We start from the raw sequence: 23898 nt of genomic DNA on the forward strand, positions 1-23898 counted from the left end.
ACATTCTCAACAACAGTGCATAAGAGTTCCTTTTCCAGGGCACCTGGGTGGCTCAGTGGGTTAAAACCTCTGCCTTCAGCTCGGGTCGTGATCCCGGGGTCCTGGGATCTCTGCTCGGCAGGGGGCCTGCTTCTCTTCCTCTCTCTCTCTGCCTTCCTCTCTGCCTACTTGTGATCTCTCTGTCAAATAAATAAATAAAATATTAAAAAAAAACTTAAAAAAAGTTCCTTTTCCTGCATATCTTTAACTCTTTTTATTTCTTGTCTTTTTGATATTAGCCATTCTAACAGGAATGAGATGATGGCTCCCTATGGTTTTGATTTGCGTTTTTATGATCATTAATAATGTTGAACGTCTTTTTGTATGCTGTTCATGTGTTTAATAAACACCTGTTGGCTATTTATATGTTGTCTTTGAAAAAATGTTTATTTAGATTCTTTTCTCATTTTTGTTATTATTATTTTTAAAGATTTTATTTATTTATTTAACAGACAGAGATCACAAGTAGGCAGAGAGACAGGCAGAGGGGAGGGGGAAGCAGGCTCCCCGCCGAGCAGAGAACCCGATGCAGGGCTTGATCCCAGGACCCTGAGATCATGACCTGAGCCGAAGGCAGAGGCTTTAACCTACTGAGCCACCTAGGTGCCCCCTTTTCTCATTTTTAAATTGGATTTTTTTTTTTTCTGTTGAATTGTCTGAGTTCTTGATATATTTTGTATATCCCTTACCAGGTATATAACTTGTGAATGTATTCTCCCATTCCACAGGTTGCCTTTTCATTATGTTGATGAAATCAACAGGAGCTTTTTCATTGGATGTACTCCCAGTTGTTCATTTTTGCTTTTGGTGTCAAATCCCAAAAATCATTGCCAAGACTGATGTCAAGGAGCTTACTCTCTGTGTTTTCTTTGTAGTTTTGTAGTTTCAGGTCTTACATTTAATGTTTAATCCATTTTGAGAAGATTTTTGTGTATGGTATAAGATATTTGTTCTATTTCATTCTGCTTGTGGCTATCCAGTTTCCTTAACACCATTTATTAAAGAGATTACTCCTTCCTCATTGTATATTCTTGGCTCTTATGTCATAAATTAATTTGCCACACATGCCTCAGTTTATTTCTGGGATTTCTATCCTTTTTTTTTTTTAAAGATTTTATTTATTTGACAGAGAGAGGATAACAAGTAGGCAGAGAGGCAGGCAGAGAGAGGGGGGAAGCAGGCTCCTCACTGAGCAGAGAGTCAGACATGGGACTTGGTCCCAGGATCCTGAGATCATGACCTGAGCCAAAGGCAGAAGCTTAACCAACTGAGCCACTCAGGTGCCCCTGGGTTTTTTTAAAAAAATAATTAATTAATTAATGTTCAATTAGCTACTCTATAGAACATAATTAGTCCTTGGTGCAGTGCTAAGTGATTCAGTAGTTAAATATAACACCCAGTGGTTATCAAAGCACGAGCCTTCCTCAATATCCATCACCTTATTACTCCCATCCCCCCTCCTCCACTCTGAAGCCCCCAGATTTTTTCTTGGGGTCTGTAGTTTCTCATGGTTCATCTCCCTCTCTGATTTCTTCCCCTTTGGATTTCTCTTCCTTCCCCTCTGGTCCTCAGTGCTTTGATTATGTTCCACATAGTACTGAAACCATATGATAAGTGTCTTTCTCTGCTTGACTTATTTTTCTTAGCATAATCCCCATGTCGATGTAAATGGTAGGTATTCATCCTTTGTGATGGCTGAGTAATAGTCCATTGTATATATTTGCCACATCATCTTTATTCATTCATCTGTTGAAGGGCATCTTAGCTTCTTCCACAGTTTGGCTGTTGTGGACATTGCTGCTGTGAACATTGGGATCCATGTGGCCCTTCTTTTCACTACATCTGTATGTTTGGGGTAAAAACCTAGTAGTGCAATTGATGGGTCATAGGGTAGCTCTATTCTTAACATTTTGAGGAACCTCCATACTGTTTTCCAGAGTGGCTGTACCAACTTGGATTCCCACCAACAGTGCAAGAGGGTTCCCCTTTCTCCACATCCTTGCCAAAATTTATTGTTTCCTGTTGTGTTAGTTTTTGCCATTTTAACTGCTGTAAGAGGGTGTCTTATTGTGGTTTTGATTTGAATTTCCCTGATGGCTAATGATGTTGAACATTTTTTCATGTGTCTGACAGCCATTTGTATGTCTTCTTTGGAGAAGTGTCTGTTCATGTCTTCTGCCCATTTTTTGACTTGATTATCTGTTGTTTGGGTGTTAAGCTTGAGAAGTTCTTTATGGATCTTGGATACTAGCCCTTTGTCTGTAGTGTCATTGGTGAGTATCTTCTATTCTGTGGGTTGCCTCTTAGTTTTGTTGACTGTTTCCTTTGTCGTGCAGAAACTTTTTATCTTGATGAAGTCCCTAAAGATCATTTTTGTTTTTGTTTCACTTGCTTTTGGAGACATGTCTTGAAAGAGTATCTAATGTCGAAGAGGTAACTGCCTGTGGTCTCCTCTATGATTTGATTGATTCCTGTCTCACACTGAGGTCTTTCATCCATTTTGAGTTTATCTTTATATATGGTGTAAAAGAAAAGTCCAGTTTCATTCTTATGTATGTAGCTGTCCAATTTTCCCAGCACTATTGATTGAAGAGACTGTCTTTTTTCCACTGGGTATTTTTTTCCTGAATTGTCAAAGATTAGTTGACTCTAGAGTTGAGGGTCCATTTCTGGAGTCTCTATTCTGTTCTATTGGTTTATGTGTTTGTTTTTATTACCAATAGCATACTGTTTTAATTACTACAGCTTTGTAATATAGTTTGAAATCAGGAATTATGATGCTTCTGGCTTTGTTCTTTCTCAAGACTCCTTTGGCTATTCAGAGTCTTCTGTGGTTTCATATAAATTTTGGGATTTTTTAATTCTATTTCTGTGAAAAATACCATTGGGAATTTTGGTAGGGATTGCATTGAATCTGTTGATTTCTGTGGGTAGTATGGACATTTTAACATTATTCTTCTAATCTATGAGCATGGAATTTCTTTCCCAAGAAATTGTGTCATCCTCAGTTTTTTTCATCAGTGGCTTATAGTTTTCAATATACAGATCTTTCACCTCCTTGGTTAATTTTATTACTAGGTATTTTATTCTTTTTTATGCAATTATAGATGGGACTGTTTTCTTAATTTCACTTTTTAAATATTTGTTAATTGTTAATGAATGAATGATTTTGAACTCATTCCCAAACTGAATTCTTAATCAGAGTAAGAGTTATCTAGGGAAAGAGGAGAAGAAAAGGGAGAAAGGAGTATCTAATTAGAGTGTCTCAAATGCATTATAGGTATGCAGGAGATGCTACCTCCTCAGTGTTTGACATACCCAGGTACAACCAGGGAACAGAGCAGAGAACATCCATCCCTATGCTGAACTCCTCAGAGGGCATTTGTAATGTAGCAGAGGCCCGTCATCCCTGCAAATAGCAAATGTTTTGAAGGTAGCATTTGCTACCCCAGTGCAAGATGCTGAGAGCATTCCAAGGAAGTCCTCTACTAGCTTGTCATCTGTTTCAGTTGAGGTTCATGTTTAGAATGTTTATAAAAAACATTAATTTTTTTAAAGATTTCATTTATTCATTTATTTGATAGAGAGAGACACAGTGAGAGAGGGAGCACAAACAGGGGGACTGGGAGAGGGAGAAGCAGGCTCCCCACTGAACAGGGAGCCCAATGCGGGACTCGATCCCAGGACCCTGGGATCATGACCCGAGCTGAAAGCACCACTTAACAGTCTGAGCCACCCAGGCGCATCCACAAGAAACTTTATTAATGGATAGGTAGATGAAAAAACCCTAAAATTTCATCTACCTATCCATTAATAAAGTTTCTTGTGGATGGTGAGTGTCAAAAATTGAAGAGATAATCATTAAAAATTCTTTAGCAGGAATTGCATGTAGCCTGTTTCCATCCCTCCTTCCTTTCTTCTTTTTTTAAAATAAATTGATTAAAAAAATCAGGGCTGAGCAAAGTAGGCATTTGCATCCAAGTTGGAGGGGAGGGGCTATCTGGTTTGGGGTGTCAGAGCCTGAATGGAGCAAGAAGGGAGTCTATGATGGGGAGGATGGTAGCAGCCTGTGTGGTTGTTGAGAGCTCAAGAGAGGTGAGGAGGTTTTCTGCCCAAGATGATGATGACAGTAGGGATCTGGCACAAGAATTTGGACCTTGAGGGAGAAAAAGAAATCAGTTAGGTTGGGAGGCAGAGTTGGTAGCTCACTGATAAATGTTGGCTACCTAAGTGGGGTGAGAATGGTGCTTGCTGGCCTGGCACCATGTGTCAGAACGTGATTGGGATGGGGAGGGAATCTGTGTAGAAAAGTGGTGGTCATCTGCCATGGGGTACTGAAGCCCAGTAGGATGAGAAGGGCATCTACATGAGAGGGGCATGTGGCAGCAGTGTTGGGACAGCAACATGTCAGAGTCTGAACAGGGTTAGGAGGACTTCTTTATGAGAGGGTGGGGGGCAGGGCAAGAAGTTGAGTATACACAGGTAGGATTGAGTCAAAAAGTAAATATATTGAGGATAATGGCAGCCAAGTTTTTCACTGTTAGAAGACAGAATTCTAAATATGGAATAGGAAAAAAACTGTAATAACTCTGGTATTGGATTGGAATTGGAAGTAATGTGAACTCAAGATTTGATAGATAAATGGAGAAATGTTGATGTAAATGCATGGATAATATACATGTAATATATGTGTATAAATAATATACTATGTGTATATATACATATACATATATTCCCCATCTCTGAGAATAGCAGTACCCCTAAAATAGGACACATCTAGTGCCCTATCTTGATTTCAAAGTACCATTCTCCACCAAAAGGAACCAAGACTCCTTGGAGAAGTAGCTCATTTCAGGACAGGGCAGAAAAAGTCCAAGATGAGCCAGAATGTCTTGTTAGGCAAGAAAATAAAAAGGGCTTAATGAATTATGGGAACATGTCAAAAGAACACAGATGTCAGTTTGAATGAATTTCTGGTGGCCAAATCTATATACTTTGAGCATCAAAATAAATAATGATAATATCAGGTTATAACCCGTTGAGTAAAATAGGATTCCATGAGTCCATACTTATATAAACAATTGAATATGGGATGTGTGGGTGGCTCAGACGGTTAAGTATCTGCCTTCAGCTCAGGTCATGATCCTAGAGTCCTGGGATCGAGCTCCATATTGGGCTCCCTGCTCAGTGGGGAGCCTGGTTCTCCCTTTCCCTCTGTCCTTCTCCCAGCTCGTGCTCTCTTTTTATGAAATAAATAAAATCTTTTTTTTTTTTTAAAGATTTTATTTATTTATTTGACAGAGAGAAATCACAAGTAGGTAGAGAGGCAGGCAGAGAGAGAGAGGAGGAAGCAGGCTCCCTGCCAAGCAGAGAGCCCGATGCGGGACTCGATCCCAGGACCCTGAGATCATGACCTGAGCCGAAGGCAGCGGCTTAACCACTGAGCCACCCAGGCGCCCCTGAAATAAATAAAATCTTAAAAAAAATTGAATATATAATTAGGGTGAAGAGAATAAATGTAATGAATAATTGAGTTAGAGAATCAACATTTTTGTATCATTATAGTAATAATTCAGCCAAGAAGCATCAGTGAATATTACAAACTAGTGGATGAAAGTTTGGTAAAGAGGGACTATTATGTAGTCTCAAAATACCTCTCTACAAAATACTTAGTAGTTACAAAGGGGTAAAAATCAACTCTGTGGTGGATAAATCTGACAGAGTAATTAACTGAGTGATAAAAATTAGTATGACCTATCATGAGACAAATAGAAATCATGTGCCACCTGACAGGTACACATGCCACCTCAGTGACATTCCTGTCCACAATAAATAATCTAACTATGAGGTCATATCCGACAAGTCCAAATTGAGAGACATGATCCAGAATAACTGGCCTTATGTTCTCCAGAACACTCAAGTGCCTCAGAGTCAAGGAAAGATTGGTGTACTCTTATAGATTGAAAGAGACTTCAGCAGATGTGAAAACTAAACACAACGTGTGTTCCTTGACTCAAACCTTTCACATTATTGGGACAATTGTTAAAACTTGAACTGGGCTTGTGGATTAGTCGATAATAATGGATCACCGTTAGTTCTGAGTGTGATGGTTGTCTTGTGGTTATGTAGGAGAATGTTCTTATTTATAGCAATTATACCCTGAAGTGTTAACACAGGCCTTGGGGCATCCATCATGTTGACAATTTACTCTCAACTGTTCCAGGAAAATGTTATTTCCACTATTGTTGTTGTAACTTTTTAAAAAAAATGGAACTATTTTAAAATCAAAAGAACAGTTATGTATAGAGTTAAAGTTTATACATAAAGTTTCTCATGAAAACATTTTAATATCTTACTATATATCTTCTCTACTGAAATCTTTTCAACAAGGCCTGTATAGATTAACCAAACCATTTCCGGTTTATCACTGCATGTTGTACAAATTTTATCCTTTTTTGTGTGTGCACTATAATATGAAAAAGCCCGTGTTGCATTATCTTAGGCAGAGGGACTAGGTTTGCAAAAGCCTGGAGCTCAGATGGCATGTTTCTTAGGAGAACTGCAAGCAGTTCAGCGTATCTGGAAAGTGTGGAGTTGTTGGTGGGCTAGCTGTCAAGAGAAAAGACATGTAAACTCCTAACTATAGGAAACAAACTGAGGTTTGCTGGAGGGGGTGGGGGGATGGGATGATTGGGTGATGGGCATTAAGGAGGGCATGTGATGTGATGAGCACTGGTTGTTATATGCAACTAATGAATTAATGACTCTACATCTGCAGTCAAATGCTCTACCCCTGAGCTATACCCCCATGACTCTACATCTGAAGCTAATGATGTAACATATGTTGGCTAATTGAATTTAAATATAAAAAAAGAAAAGACGGCGGGGAGGAGTCAAGATGGCGGAGAAGTAGCAAGCTGAGACTGCTTCAGCTAGCTGGAGATCAGCTAGATAGCTTATCTAAAGATTGCAAACACCTGAAAATCCATCGGCAGATCGAAGAGAAGAAGAACAGCAATTCTGGAAACAGAAAAACAACCACTTTCTGAAAGGTAGGACCAGCGGAGAAGTGAATCCAAAGCGCTGGGAAGATAGACCCCGGGGGGAGGAGCCGGCTCCCGGCAAGCAGCGGAGCAACCGCGCACAAAATCAGGACTTTTAAAAGTCTGTTCCGCTGAGGGACATCGCTCCAGAGGCTAAACCGGGGCGAAGCCCACGCGGGGTCAGCGTGGCCTCAGGTCCTGCAGGGTCACAGAAGGATCGGGGGTGTCTGAGTGTCGCAGAGCTTGCGGGTATTGGAACGGGAAAGCTGGCTACAGAGACAGAGCCGACAGTAAGCTCACAGCTCGGTGTTACCTTGAACCGGTCGCAGGCTCGGTGAGCTTGGAGCGCAGCCGGAGGTCAGGCAGACGGGAGTAACTGGGCGCTGTTCTCTGAGGGCGCACTGAGGAGTGGGGCCCTGGGCTCTCGGCTCCTCCTGGCCGGAGACCAGGAGGCCGCCATTTGTATTCCCGTCCTCCGGAACTCTACGGAAAGCGCTCAGGGAACAAAAGCTCCTGAAAGCAAACTCGAGCGGATTACTCACCCCGGCCCCTGGTGAGGGCGGTGTAATTCCGCCTGGGGCAAAGACACTTGAGAATCACTACAACAGGCCCCTCCCCCAGAAGATCAACAAGAAATCCAGCCGAGACCAAGTTCACCTACCAAGGAGTACGGTTTCAATACCAAGGAGAGCAGCAGAATTCCAGAGGAGGAGAAAGCCAAGCACAGAACTCATGGCTTTTTTCCTGTGATTTTTTTTAGTCTTGCAGTTAATTTAATTTTTTCTTTTTCATTTTTTGTTTTGTTTTTTTTTTTCTTCTTGCCTTCGGGTAAAATTTTTTTTTTTAACTGTTACCTTTTTCTTTTTCAACGATTTTTTACTAGTTTATCTAATATATATATATTTTCTTTTTTACATTTTTCTTAGGTGTTTTCTTTTTTTAAAAATTCTTTTCTTTTTTTTTTTCTTTTCTTTTTTCTTTTTTTTTTCTTTCTTCCTTTTTGAACCTCTTTTTATCCCCTTTCTCCCCACTCACAATTTTGGATCTCTTCTAATTTGGTTAAAGCATATTTTCCTGGGGTTGTTGCCACCCTTTTAGTATTTTACTTGCCCCTTCATTTACTCTTATCTGGACAAAATGACAAGACGTAAAAATTCAACACAAAAAAAAGAACAAGAGGCAGTACCGAAGGCTAGGGACCTAATCAATACAGACATCGGTAATATGTCAGATCTAGAGTTCAGAATGACAATTCTCAAGGTTCTAGCTGGGCTCGAAAAAGGCATGGAAGATATTAGAGAAACCCTCTCGAGAGATATAAAAGCCCTTTCTGGAGAAATAAAAGAACTAAAATCTAACCAAGTTGAAATCAAAAAAGCTATTAATGAGGTGCAATCAAAAATGGAGGCTCTAACTGCTAGGATAAATGAGGCAGAAGAAAGAATTAGTGATATAGAAGACCAAATGACAGAGAATAAAGAAGCTGAGCAAAAGAGGGACAAACAGCTACTGGACCACGAGGGGAGAATTCGAGAGATAAGTGACACCATAAGACGAAACAACATTAGAATAATTGGGATTCCAGAAGAAGAAGAAAGAGAGAGGGGAGCAGAAGGTATACTGGAGAGAATTATTGGGGAGAATTTCCCCAATATGGCAAAGGGAATGAGCATCAAAATTCAGGAGGTTCAGAGAACACCCCTCAAAATCAATAAGAATAGGCCCACACCCCATCACCTAATAGTAAAATTTACAAGTCTCAGTGACAAAGAGAAAATCCTGAAAGCAGCCCGGGAAAAGAAGTCTGTAACATACAATGGTAAAAATATTAGATTGGCAGCTGACTTATCCACAGAGACCTGGCAGGCCAGAAAGAGCTGGCATGATATTTTCAGAGCACTAAACGAGAAAAACATGCAGCCAAGAATACTATATCCAGCTAGGCTATCATTGAAAATAGAAGGAGAGATTAAAAGCTTCCAAGACAAACAAAAACTGAAAGAATTTGCAAATACCAAACCAGCTCTACAGGAAATATTGAAAGGGGTCCTCTAAGCAAAGAGAGAGCCTACAAGTGGTAGATCAGAAAGGAACAGAGACCATATACAGTAACAGTCACCTTACAGGCAATACAATGGCACTAAATTCATATCTCTCAATAGTTACCCTGAATGTGAATGGGCTAAATGCCCCTGTCAAAAGACACAGGGTATCAGAATGGATAAAAAAACAAAACCCATCTATATGTTGCCTCCAAGAAACTCATTTTAAGTCCGAAGACACCTCCAGATTTAAAGTGAGGGGGTGGAAAAGAATTTACCATGCTAATGGACATCAGAAGAAAGCAGGAGTGGCAATCCTTATATTAGATCAATTAGATTTTAAGCCAAAGACTATAATAAGAGATGAGGAAGGACACTATATCATACTCAAAGGGTCTGTCCAACAAGAAGATTTAACAATTTTAAATATCTATGCCCTCAACGTAGGAGCAGCCAACTATATAAACCAATTAATAACAAAATCAAAGAAACACATCAACAATAATACAATAATAGTAGGGGACTTTAACACTCCCCTCACTGAAATGGACAGGTCATCCAAGCAAAAGATCAGCAAGGAAATAAAGGCCTTAAACGACACACTGGACCAGATGGACATCACAGATATATTCAGAATATTTTATCCCAAAGCAACAGAATACACATTCTTCTCTAGTGCACATGGAACATTCTCCAGAATAGATCACATCCTCGGTCCTAAATCAGGACTCAACCAGTATCAAAAGATTGGGATCATTCCCTGCATATTTTCAGACCACAATGCTCTAAAGCTAGAACTCAACTACAAAAGGAAGTTTGGAAAGAACCCAAATACATGGAGACTAAACAGTATCCTTCTAAAGAATGAATGGGTCAACCGGGAAATTAAAGAAGAATTGAAAAAAATCATGGAAACAAATGATAATGAAAATACAACGGTTCAAAATCTGTGGGACACAACAAAGGCAGTCCTGAGAGGAAAATATATAGCGGTACAAGCCTTTCTCAAGAAACAAGAAAGGTCTCAGGTACACAACCTAACCCTACACCTAAAGGAGCTGGAGAAAGAACAAGAAAGAAACCCTAAGCCCAGCAGGAGAAGAGAAATCATAAAGATCAGAGCAGAAATCAATGAAATAGAAACCAAAAAAACAATAGAACAAATCAGCGAAACTAGGAGCTGGTTCTTTGAAAGAATTAATAAAATTGATAAACCCCTGGCCCGACTTATCAAAAAGAAAAGAGAAAGGACCCAAATAAATAAAATCATGAATGAAAGAGGAGAGATCACAACTAACACCAAAGAAATACAAACTATTATAAGAACATTCTATGAGCAACTCTACGGCAATAAATTTGACAATCTGGAAGAAATGGATGCATTCCTAGAAACATATAAACTACCACAACTGAACCAGGAAGAAATAGAAAGCCTGAACAGACCCATAACCAGTAAGGAGATTGAAACAGTCATTAAAAATCTCCAAACAAACAAAAGCCCAGGGCCAGACGGCTTCCCGGGGGAATTCTACCAAACATTTAAAGAAGAACTAATTCCTATTCTCCTGAAACTGTTCCAAAAAATAGAAATGGAAGGAAAACTTCCAAACTCATTTTATGAGGCCAGCATCACCTTGATCCCAAAACCAGACAAGGATCCCACCAAAAAAGAGAGCTATAGACCGATATCCTTGATGAACACAGATGCGAAAATACTCAACAAAATACTAGCCAATAGGATTCAACAGTACATTAAAAAGATTATTCACCACGACCAAGTTGGATTTATTCCAGGGCTGCAAGGTTGGTTCAACATCCGCAAATCAGTCAATGTGATACAACACATCAATAAAAGAAAGAACAAGAACCATATGATACTCTCAATAGATGCTGAAAAAGCATTTGACAAAGTGCAGCATCCCTTCCTGATCAAAACTCTTCAAAGTGTAGGGATAGAGGGCACATACCTCAATATCATCAAAGCCATCTATGAAAAACCCACCGCAAATATCATTCTCAATGGAGAAAAACTGAAAGCTTTTCCGCTAAGGTCAGGAACATGGCAGGGATGTCCATTATCACCACTGCTATTCAACATAGTACTAGAGGTCCTAGCCTCAGCAATCAGACAACAAAAGGAAATTAAAGGCATCCAAATCGGCAAAGAAGAAGTCAAATTATCACTCTTCGCAGATGATATGATACTATATGTGGAAAACCCAAAAGACTCCACTCCAAAACTGCTAGAACTTATACAGGAATTCAGTAAAGTGTCAGGATATAAAATCAATGCACAGAAATCAGTTGCATTTCTCTACACCAACAGCAAGACAGAAGAAAGAGATATTAAGGAGTCAATCCCATTTACAATTGCATCCAAAACCATAAGATACCTAGGAATAAACCTAACCTAAGAGACACAGAATCTATACTCAGAAAACTATAAAGTACTCATGAAAGAAATTGAGGAAGACACAAAGAAATGGAAAAATGTTCCATGCTCCTGGATTGGAAGAATAAATATTGTGAAAATGTCTATGCTACCTAAAGCAATCTACACATTTAATGCAATTCCTATCAAAGTACCATCCATCTTTTTCAAAGAAATGGAACAAATAATCCTAAAATTTATATGGAACCAGAAAAGACCTCGAATAGCCAAAGGGATATTGAAAAAGAAAGCCAACGTTGGTGGCATCACAATTCCGGACTTCAAGCTCTATTACAAAGCTGTCATCATCAAGACAGCATGGTACTGGCACAAAAACAGACACATAGATCAATGGAACAGAATAGAGAGCCCAGAAATAGACCCTCAAATCTATGGTCAACTAATCTTCAACAAAGCAGGAAAGAATGTCCAATGGAAAAAAGACAGCCTCTTCAATAAATGGTGCTGGGAAAATTGGACAGCCACATGCAGAAAAATGAAATTGGACCATTTCCTTACACCACACACGAAAATAGACTCAAAATGGATGAAGGACCTCAATGTGCGAAAGGAATCCATCAAAATCCTTGAGGAGAACACGGGCAGCAACCTCTTCGACCTCTGCCGCAGCAACATCTTCCTAGGAACAACGCAAAAGGCAAGGGAAGCAAGGGCAAAAATGAACTATTGGGATTTCATCAAGATCAAAAGCTTTTGCACAGCAAAGGAAACAGTTAACAAAATCAAAAGACAACTGACAGAATGGGAGAAGATATTTGCAAACGACATATCAGATAAAGGACTAGCGTCTAGAATCTATAAAGAACTTAGCAAACTCAACACCCAAAGAACAAATAATCCAATCAAGAAATGGGCAGAGGACATGAACAGACATTTCTGCAAAGAAGACATCCAGATGGCCAACAGACACATGAAAAAATGCTCCATATCACTCGGCATCAGGGAAATACAAATCAAAACCACAATGAGATATCACCTCACACCAGTCAGAATGGCTAAAATCAACAAGTCAGGAAATGACAGATGCTGGCGAGGATGCGGAGAAAGGGGAACCCTCCTACACTGTTGGTGGGAATGCAAGCTGGTGCAGCCACTCTGGAAAACAGCATGGAGGTTCCTCAAAATGTTGAAAATAGAACTGCCCTATGACCCAGCAATTGCACTATTGGGTATTTACCCTAAAGATACAAATGTAGTGATCCAAAGGGGCACATGCACCCGAATGTTTATAGCAGCAATGTCCACAATAGCCAAACTATGGAAAGAATCTAGATGTCCATCAACAGATGAATGGATCAAGAAGATGTGGTATATATACACAATGGAATACTATGCAGCCATCAAAAGAAATGAAATCTTGCCATTTGCGACAACCTGGATGGAACTAGAGCGTATCATGCTTAGCGAAATAAGTCAAGCAGAGAAAGACAACTATCATATGATCTCCCTGATATGAGGAAGTGGTGATGCAACATGGAGGCTTAAGTGGGTAGGAGAAGAATAAATGAAACAAGATGGGATTGGGAGGGAGACAAACCATAAGTGACTCTTAATCTCACAAAACAAACTGAGGGTTGCTGGGGGGAGGGGGTTTGGGAGAAGGGGGTGGGATTATGGACATTGGGGAGGGTATGTGCTTTGGTGAGTGCTGTGAAGTGTCTAAACCTGGTGATTCACAGACCTGTACCCCTGGGGATAAAAATATATGTTTATAAAAAATAAAAAAATTTAAAAAAAACACATTAGCCTAAAAAAAAAAAAAAAAGAAAAAGACATGTAGCAAGCTTAGCTAGATTGTAGTCTCATACACTGACTTAGGGGACATAGGATAATTCACTTCTAGGTCTCTCAAACTGATAAGCAAAAGCACATTAGCGAGGATGCCCCCCCCCCATGTTTAGAAACTGCCTGAAACCATTGGTCAAGAAACTGCCCCAGGATGCTTCTTGACCTCAAAGTTCAGTCAGAAATTGCTTTAAACTTGTGCCTGCAGGAGGCACAACTCAGAAGCGTGAAAGGGATGGAGAAAGAGGCCTCTTCTGTATCTACTTTCAAATAATTTAGCAAAAAAGACACATGTGGTAGGATAATTTACTCAGATATTAATTTGCTTTTTATTCTGTTTTCCTGCCCTAGTCCAAGAATGCTTTTCTGCTTTCTTTCTTTGAGTTTTTGCTCAGGAAGATCAAAGCAGTACGGTTGGATTCTGTTTTTCAAAGGTAAATTATGTATTTTTTAAAGATTTTATTTACTTATTTATTTGACAGAGAGACATGAGAGAGGGAACACAAGCATGGGGAGAGGGAGAGGGAGAAGCAGGCTTCCCACCGAACAGAGAGCCTGATGTGGGGCTCGATCCCAGTACCCCAGGATCGTGACCTGAGCCAAAGGCAGGTCACCCAGGTGCCCTTCAAAGGTAAATTCTTTGAAGGCCTCATGATAGGTGGTCTCAAGAGGGGAGAGAGGAAGAATCCAGGAGGGAGAGTCTACCATAGAAATCTCAAAGAGAGATTTAACTGGGGAAGGAGAACTCCACTGAGTCCTGGGGACCAGGATCCAGTCCCTCTGTGCTTCTCCACTGTAACTTCCTGGTGATGTGCCCTGTCTTTAGTGTGGAATGGCTTTGTGGTAGAGTGGGTATCTGAACCTTTGTATTGGGGCTCCTAGCTTTGGTAAGGAGCTCCCAGTGCAGCTTGGAGGTAAGTTTCAGGAAGCAGAACCATCTTCCCGCAAGTAACCCTATCATCCTAGATAAAGAATGTATCAGCAATGACCAAAGATCAGAGAACTGTCCCTGAGTATTCTGGACTGTGTAAAATCTGATATTTTTATTATGGGGAAAGGACATAGCCCCACTATTGACTGAGGTTAAATTTCCATCAGCTTAAGGAGTGCTGGCTTAGGATGAGATTTAATTTGTTAATAAAGAACATGGCTTTTCTTACACCTTGAAGTATGCAGTAAATTTCATAGTTACCATACATGTTTATAGCTCCCAAAATGTAGGAAAGATTACTTGCACATGAAAAGACATTTTTTCCCCCAGAAGGATTTAGCAGAAGTCTTTAATTGTCCCCTTTTTCTAAGAGAAGTGGGATATTCTGGTTTGATACATGCTTCCAGAACTTAACACCAGATGAACTCAGGATGCCTCAGCAATTTTGGTTTTCTGTTACTCTTTCTAACCCAACAGCTAAAGTGTAGTGGAAAGAAAGGAACAGGCCATTCTGACATTTGGTAGACGAAGGTACCTTTCTGCTCTCTCCCCTTTGCCAGGGCTCCCTGAGCTGACTTTGGGCTGGGAGTAGGTCTGAGGTGAAGATTGGTTTAATTTAAGTTTTCTTGCAGCTGTATCTTCTAGATGCAAAATCTCAAATACCCAAACCTCTTATTTTGAGTCAGGAGAAACTGAGCCTTGAGACCTCCTTTGTGATAGGCAGTCAGTAGGCTTCAGACAAGTGATAAGTGCAAGTACAGAATGATGACCCAACTCCTGCTTCAGCAGGGTTTTTATTTTCTAAATAAGGAAGCCTACCCAGAAACTGTACCAGCAAGAGTGTTAGTGGGCTTAGGCATGTGTGACAAAGTTGTTGACTGAAAGAGAGAAGTTAGAACTCTGCCACCAGCTGCTTGTGTGCCTCTGAACATACCATTTCAACTCTCTGGGCCACGTGTGCCACATGAAAGTTTTGGAACTGGATGGCCATTAATGGCTGGGTCCATGCTCTATTTAAACTATGATTCCAGATGTAGAATAAGAAGATTCTTGGAAAATTGAAATTCAGGGTATTAAGGAGCCCTGTCAACAGCAAGTGCTTAGATATAATGGGATTTAACTCTTTCTAGTAGAATTCTTGAATGTGCCAGTAAGATTAATGCAGTATTTTTACAAAATCATATTCCAACTTGTGATAAAACTTAGAAAATGTATTGCTGTCTATTTTGGTTGGATGCTGTAGATAAGCGTGTCAGACTTAGGTTAAAAATAAATCCCACAAAGCCAACAGAAATTAGATGGGAATTAGCAAATTACTAGAATTTGAACAGAATTATGTGTACTTTTGATTCTTGAAACAAACTCCTTAAAGGATACTGATGAATGAAAAGTGCTTTATATATTCCCTCCAGAAGCTGGAAAATAGACCATATTCAGAATCTTGGGCAGCAAAGTAAAATAGATTTCCTATAAATTAGGCTGTGCCTGTGTCAGTCCCAAACAAACAAATCACTGCTGTATATGCTGAGAGATCTCAGACAGTGAGTCTCATATGAGATGAGCTCCTTAAAGAGCACACAATTTTTAATTTCATAGCTGATAATCATCATCACACTGCTGCTCGTATAAATCTTGCCTATTTTAATTTTTCCCCACTGTTGTTCTCCCGGTTTTAGTTAAAAAAATATTTTCTCTAACATCAATCTGCTGAAATTATGATAATAAATATCATTTAACTAAGAATGTTGTTTAGAACCTGAATGATCCAGGAAGGGTTTACATATAATCTGAATTCACTGAACAATTGCAGTTAAATACCCCTCCCACAGTTTACTGAGTAGACTAACCTCTTCTCTGCTCTGCTCAGTATGTATTTAGAAATGAGGCGGGACCAGATTCCTGAGGACTCAAAATGTGTATGGTGTATGAATGTTACTTCATCCACAGGTCTGAGTATAGAACACTCTACAAATTAAATCTCACTCTGTATTGTCACTCTTTAGGTTGATGGAAATTTGATCTCAGTGCACAAGTTTTCTGTATTAGTGAGGAAAAGTAGCTTTGTAAGTTGTCCACATTCTGAACTATACTACAAGCTGAAACTAGAAGCTGAAGATGGACTTAACAGGTAAAATTAAAAGCTTGCTTTTCACAATGGTCTGACACATGCCTCCTGGAGAGTAAAAGTATTCAGTATAAAATTTGCTGAAGGAAATAAATATTTAAAAAGATTGAAGTTCTTATTGGACTAAGTAAAAACAGTATATTAAAAGTGTAAGTTTTGGGTTAATATAAATATAACTCATAAAATTCAAAACCAAAAGTTACATAATTTATGCAATTTTAAGGAATGTGATTCTCTGACTTCCATATGGAATTCATTAGTAAGTCACTAAATCTGATGTAATTTTACCTACAGAAATTCAGGCAAGATACCTACAGGCAGATTGTAGATACAAATGAATGAAGTCTTATACACATGGATACTTCTAGGTGGCTGTGTAACATGTTACCATGCACTGGGTGACTTATTTTCTCTTAACTCTGGAAGCTGAAAGTCAGAGATCACGATGCCATAGGGGTTGATTTCTGGTGAGATCTCTCTGGCTTTCAGACTGCAGTTTTCCCCTCTGTTCAAACATGATCTCTCTGCTCTGTACACATGGAGAGAGAGAGGTCTCTGGTATTATTCCTCCTCCTCCTCTTTCTTCTTCTTCATTTCCTCCTCCTCCTCCTCCTCCTCCTCCTCCTCCTCCTCCTTCTTCTCCTTCTTCTGCTTCTGCTTCTTCCTCTTCTTGTTCTTGTTCTTGTTCTTCTTCGAAAGAAAGAAAGAGAGAGAGAGACAGAGACAGAGAGAAAGGGAGAGCATGAGTAGGGTTTGGGAGGGCGGGTGGGGGAGGGACAGAGGGAATGAGAGAATCCAATGCAGTCTCCACACCCAGCATGGAGCCAATGAGAGGTTTGATCTTACCACCCTGAGATCATGACCTGAGCCAAAATCAAGAGTCTGATGCTTAACTGACTGATTCATCTAGGTATCCCTTTTTCTCTTCTTCTAAGGACACCATTCATACTGGATTAGGGCCGTACTCTTAAGACTTTATTTAACTTTAGCTCTCTAAAGTTCCTCGTTCTAAATCTAGTCACATTGTTGGGTTAGGGATTCAACATATGAATCTGGGAGTTGCCCAGTCCCTAACAAGGGTTTATGTCTTTAAAAAAATTTTTTTTTTTACTGTCATTTAATGGATTTTTAGGAAGAAACACATTTTTAGAAAATGTGTTTAGTTTGCCATGTTTTAGTTCACATATTCATGAAACCCTTCTAACTGTAGTTCCTGAATCACAGGATAAAGAATAAACATTCTAAGGCTTTCCTCATCCGATTTTATCTTCTTTGGTGTGTGTGTGTGTGTGTGTGTGTGTGTGCACGTGTGTGTGTGTTGGTGGTGGAGGGCTCATCTCATCCCTCTTAATTCTTTCAGTGCGGAGCTTGAACTCACAACCCTGAGATCAAGACCTGAGCTGAGATCACAAGCTGAATGCTTAACAGACTGAGCCACCCAGATACCCTGTCGTCCCTCTTCTTCTGACTCTACCTTTTGCCCTTCCATCTTTTAATTTTTCCTTTGTGGCTCTTTACACTTAAAGATTCAAATTTCAGTTAAACACTGTTCTCTGCTCAAGTTGTCATTTACAACAACAATCTGTGCTCAGTTGAGGTTAACTAGACGTATTAATGATGTGAAAATGGTAATATCTTTCTTGAATTTTTAAAGAATTTTTTATTTTTAAGTTGAGAAATATAAGCAAAGGAATTCAGAAGGATATTAATGTATTTCTTCTCCTCCTCCTTATTCTTACACCTAATTTTTCCTGTTTCTAGTCCATTGCATTTATATTACTTGACATGTTGGGCACAAACTTTTTTTGTGTGATGTAAGGCTGGGTAGTAAATAATTGGCAGACCATGGGCAGTGTAATGTCCTAAAGCCTCCATTTTTTCAGCTGGAAGATTGGTATAATAATAAAATACACCTCTAAAGATCCATGTGAGAACTCATTAAGATCATGTATAACACTTAGCAGCAGGTATTGAATAACATTGGTGGTCAGGTGGATATTTGCAAGACAAAAGCAGAGATCTTGGGATCCTCTTGTATGAGTTAGGATTAGTTTAAATAAGAGAGGCTTAAAAAGATAGGTATTTATTTATCTCTGACCTAAAAAGCCTAATGATAGGCAGTTGATGGCTGATACAGCAGCAGCGGCAGGAACAACAGCTGTAAAACAGAAAATCTCTCTGACCCATCTCCTCTTCAGAATTCACTAGTTAGTTTGGTGAATGAAATTGTGATCTACCTTATCATAAAATAAGAAACTTAACCCACAGTTAGGTCAATTCCAACTTTTAATGATCCCTCAAATAATTTGTCCTTTCCACCCAAACCCTACCACCTGTGCCTTACTTCTTCTGCCTTGGAGATGCTAACCAGTATTCTGTACCACACTGGCATTCGAAATGGGCTCTTAAGTCATACTCTACTCTAATCTCTCTTCTACACGTTATCTATGGGATAGTCTTTCTAAATGTAGATCTCTGTTATCCTTGTCTTTAAAACTCGTCAGTCGCACCATGTGCTTTATAGAACTAAAAGCTGGAAAATTTTTGAAAGACATCCATAATCCTTCTGATCCAGCCCCTTACTTACTTATAAGCCCCTTACTTACTTATTTTAGCCTCATTTTCTTTTATTTCTATCTGAGGTAGGCAGTATAATGGTTACCTCAAAGATGTCTACATCTTAATCCTGGTGACCTATGTATATATTATGTTTATGACTAGAGGGAATTAAGTTGCAGATGGCTTTAGGATTGTTAATCAGTTGACCTTAAAGTAAAAGGATTTTCCTGGATTATCTGGGAGATAGAAGAGTCGGTGTCATAATGATCCCATGTGAAACTCAACTGGCTGTTGATGGCTTTGAAGGTGGAAGGGTGCCAAAAGTTAAGAAATATGGGGGGCCTAAAGAAGTTGGAAAAGACAAGCAATCAGATTCTCTCCCATGACTTTGAGAATGGAACACAGTCTTGCCAACGCCTTGATTTTGGTCTACTGAAAGATATATTTGATTTGTGACCTATAGACTATAAGATAATGAATTTGTGTTTTTAAGCCACTAAGTTTGTGGTAAGTTGTTACAGCAGCAATGGGAAGCTGATACACCACCACACCATTGATAATTTGCTTGTGAAACTCCAAACACAGTAGGTATATGTATGATTTCCTGTACTTGGAATGCCATTACCTTTTTGTAGGCCTCTTACACCTACTTCTGAAGTTAGCTTCTATCAGAAGAATTTACAGATTGGATTTCTGTTCCTAACACATTATATTTGTAATCTCTCTTGTACTACTACTTCTTCCAAGACTGTTGAGCTTCTGAAGGCCAGAGACTTATCCACAGTACTTAGCCTATGAATGAATTCAGTATGATGAATAAATAAAAATGGACTGGTCTGAATGCTTCTATTTTAGAAGGCTCATATTCTGGTGTGAGTCTGTGCATGTGTTTGTACTTGGGTATGTATATTAAGGGCAGAAATATTCTGAGAAATGTCAAATTGTTAAGTCTTCTGTCCTAGTTCATTCAGGCTGCTATAAGAAAAATACAGACACTGGCTGGGTTATAAACAACAGAAATTTATTTCTCGGGCACCTGGGTGGCTTAGTTAAGTGTCTGACTTTTGATACTGGCTTAGGTCATGATCTCAGGGTTGTGAGATTGAGCCCTACATGGGCTCCACGCTGGGTGTGAAGCCTGCTTAAGATCCTCTCTCTCTTTCTCATTAAAAAAGAAAGAAAGGAGGAAGAAAGAAAGATTGATTTCTTTCTCATAGTTCTAGAGGCTGAGAAGTCTAAAATCAAGGTCCCTGCAGATTTGGTGTCTGATAAGTACCTGGTTCTTGGTTTGTAGTTGGCCATCTTCTCATTGTGTCCTCATAATAGAAGAAAGACTAGAAAGCATTTTGGGGGTCTCTTTTTATAAGGGTACTAATCCCATTTACAAGATATCCACTCTCATGACCTAATTACCTTGCAAAGGACCACTCCCTCAAAATACCAGAACACTGGGGATTAGGCTTCAACATATGAATTTTGGGGAACATGAAACATTGTTTGTACTATTCTCTGGTTTTGGTAATCTACCCCAACCTTCCATGCATCTGGGAGGTGAATTCAATATGTTATTCCTGGAGTTTTACATGTATTAATTCCAGGTTTATTGGGGTCGGGAACATGAATCTGGTTCCAAAACCAAGGTAATTTTTTCCTTGTTTCCAAGATAGTTTCCAGCCTTGGCTATTTCCTGTGTGTATGTGTTTGTATGTAGGGTCAAGTGGAATGGTAGGGCTGTACACTGGCTGGCCCATGGTTTTCTCCAATGGACAAAAACCAGAAGCTTCTGGTTACTTCTTCTTCTTCTTCTTTTTTTTTAAGATTTTATTTATTTATCTGACAGAGATCACAAGTAGGCAGAGAGGCAGGCAGAAAGAGAGAGAGAGAGAGAGAGAGAGAGAGAGAGAGAGAGAAGCAGGCTCGCTACTGAGCAGAGAGCCTGAAGTGGGGCTCGATCCCAGGACCCTGGGACCACGACCTGAGCCGAAGGCAAAGGCTTTAGCCCACTGAGCCACCCAGGTGCCCCTCTGGTTACTTCTTTTTGAAAAATTGACCTATAACATTGTATTAGTTTTAGACATATAACATAATGACCTGGTATATGTATATATTGCAAAATGTTTACTGCAAGTTAAATTAGCATTCTTCAACATATATAATTAGTTTTTTCCCTTGTGATGAGGACTTTTAAGATCTACTGTCTTAGCAACTCTCACATAAACAGAACATGATTGTTGACTATGGTCACCATATGGTTCATTATATCCCCAGGACTGACTTACCTTGTAACTGGAAGCTTGTACCTTTTGTCTGATCACTCCTCCTAAACTTGGGGGAAGCTGTCATTTTTTTACACCAAGCCCTTCTCCTTTCACATCTCCTCTCAGTGAAGGAAACTGATGTAATTCCCTTCTGAAAGCCTACATTTTACACCCAAGGAATAGGAATATACAAACAGTCATATAAGATAAAGTTAGTATCTCCACAGATTAAATAGGCCTGTGTATTCTTTTGCCTCAGGACAGTCCCTTTTAAAGCAATCCTCATGGGGACTATATATATATAAATACATATATATGTATTATTTATATATATATAAATATATATATATAAAATAACAATATTTTTATATAAATACATATATATGTATTTATATACATATATAAAATATAAAATATATAATATATATAATATACATATATAAAATATATATAAAATATAAAATATATAAAATATATATAAAATAAAAATATAAAATATATAAAATAACAATATACTATATAAAATAACAATGTTTATGTATTTATATATAAACATTGTTATTTTATTACATATATGTAATATATATGTTATAATATATAACAATATAAGTATATAACAATATAATTATAATTAATATAATTATAATGATAAAATTGTATTATTTTATTAAGTATAATATTATTTATTAATTAATAATATAGTATTATTTATTAATTAGCATATGAACTAGCATGGGCTACTTGATTCTTTGACACATCAGGTTCTTTTTTTTTTTCCAAGATATTTTTTAAACAAAAAGCATTTTATTCAGAGTATTAATCTTAGATAGCCCAAGAGGGGAAGTGGAGAGAAGCAAGTGCTTTTGAATGAAAAATGTGAGAGGAGCCCCAATAATGACATTTTGCCTTTCTGTCAACTGTGTGGTTCAGAGTCAGACTTCATTTGGTAAAATAAATGACCTTTCACACATCATCATCATGGTGTAAGATTCATACCCAAACACAAGTCATTTTTTTTCTCTAAAATATCACTTTGAGTGCTTCATAATACTGATAGCTAGAGAATAATTATTTCCTTATTTTTAAATTAACCATTTGAGGGAAATTAGGTAGTTTGCAATTTTTTTTTCTACTATGAATAGTATTGAAATCCTTGTAGCTAAATTTTCACACAGATATTCACTTATTTCCTTAGCATAAATGTCCAGAAGCATAATAACTGGTTTGAAAGAATGGGTCATATTTTAAGGCTTTTGATTTGAGTTGAAAAAGATAGAAAGATTGTAGCTCATTGTAAATGACAGAAAGTGCCCTTTTGAAAGGTACCTTGAATAAATAAAAATGGAACATATTTTTATGTTTTATGTTTGCTAGGGCTTCCATGACAAAATGGTGGTGGCTTAAACATCAGAAAATAAAAAAACAAAACAAAATTAATCTTCTTGCAGTTCTGGGGTCTGGAGGTCCAAGATCAAAGTACTAGCAGGGCTGCACTCTTCTGAGACCTCTCTATGGCTTACAGATGGCCATCCTCTTGCTGCCTCTTCATATGGTCATTCCTCTGTGTACATGTACCTGTGGTATAGCTTTCTCTTTATATAAGGACATCAGTCATATGGATTAGAGCCCCATGCTAATAGCCTTTTTAACTTCTTTTTTTAAATTATTTTTATTAACATATGTATTATTTGCCCCAGGGGTACAGGTCTGTCAATTGTCAGGCCTCCACACTTCACAGCACTCACCATACCACATACCATCCCCAATGTCCATAACCCAACCACCCTCTCCACGACCCCCTCCCCCCTAGCAACCCTCAGTCTGTTTTGTAAGATTAAGAGTCTCTTATGGTTTGTCTCCCTCCTGATCCTGTCTTGTTTCATTTTTTCCTTCCTTACCTCCCAAACGCCCCACTCTCCTCTCAAATTCCTCATATCAGGGAGATCATATGATAATTATCTTTCTCCAATTGTCTTATTTCGCTCAGCTTAATACCCTCTAGTTCCATCCACGTCATTCCAAATGGCAAGATTTCATTTCTTTTGATGGCTGCATAGTATTCTGTTGTGTATGTGTATATATATATATACATACATATATATATACACATACCACATCTTCTTTATCCATTCATCTGTTGATGGCCATTTAGGCTTTTTCCATAGTTTGGCTATTGTGACATTGCTGCTATAAATATTTGGGTGTACATGCCCCTTCGGATCCTTACATTTGTATCTCTAGGGTAAATACCCAGTAGTGTGATTGCTGGGTCATAAGGTAGCTCTGTTTTCAACTTTTTGAGGAACCTCCATGGTGATATAGTGTCCTTCCTCATTTCTCATTACAGTCTTTGAGTTAAAATCTAATTGATCTGATATAAGAATTGCCACCCCAGCTTTCTTTTGATGTCCATTAGCACGATAAATTGTTTTCTACCCCCTCACTTGAAATCTGGAAGTGTCTTTGGTTCTAAAATGAGTTTCTTGTAGATAGCATATCGATGGGTTTTGTTTTTTTATCCATTCTGATACCCTGTGTCTTTTGATTGGGGCATTTAGCCCATTTACATTCTGGGTAACTATTGAAAGATAAAAATTTAGTGTCATTGTATTGCCTGTAAGGTGACTGTTACTGTATATTGTCTCTGTTGCTTTCAGGTCTACT

At 38.6% G+C, this 23898-nt stretch overlaps 1 protein-coding gene across 8 annotated transcripts in view; it reads left to right on the plus strand.

Annotated features, from left to right (window-relative positions):
• KLHL3 (kelch like family member 3) overlaps window positions 1-23898 on the plus strand; it is a 293373-nt gene that overhangs the window by 124492 nt on the left and 144983 nt on the right. The window contains exon 1 of one of the 8 annotated variants that reach the window (XM_082725543.1): window positions 16317-16420. The exons of the other annotated variants lie outside the window; for them this stretch is intronic. The gene's annotated coding sequence lies outside the window, so the exon portion shown is untranslated. Of the gene's footprint in view, window positions 1-16316; window positions 16421-23898 lie in introns of those variants that run through there. 8 annotated transcript variants of the gene reach the window in all.

Source organism: Mustela nivalis (genome assembly GCF_964662115.1).
Source record: "Mustela nivalis genome assembly, chromosome: 3".
Lineage (NCBI taxonomy): Eukaryota > Metazoa > Chordata > Mammalia > Carnivora > Mustelidae > Mustela > Mustela nivalis.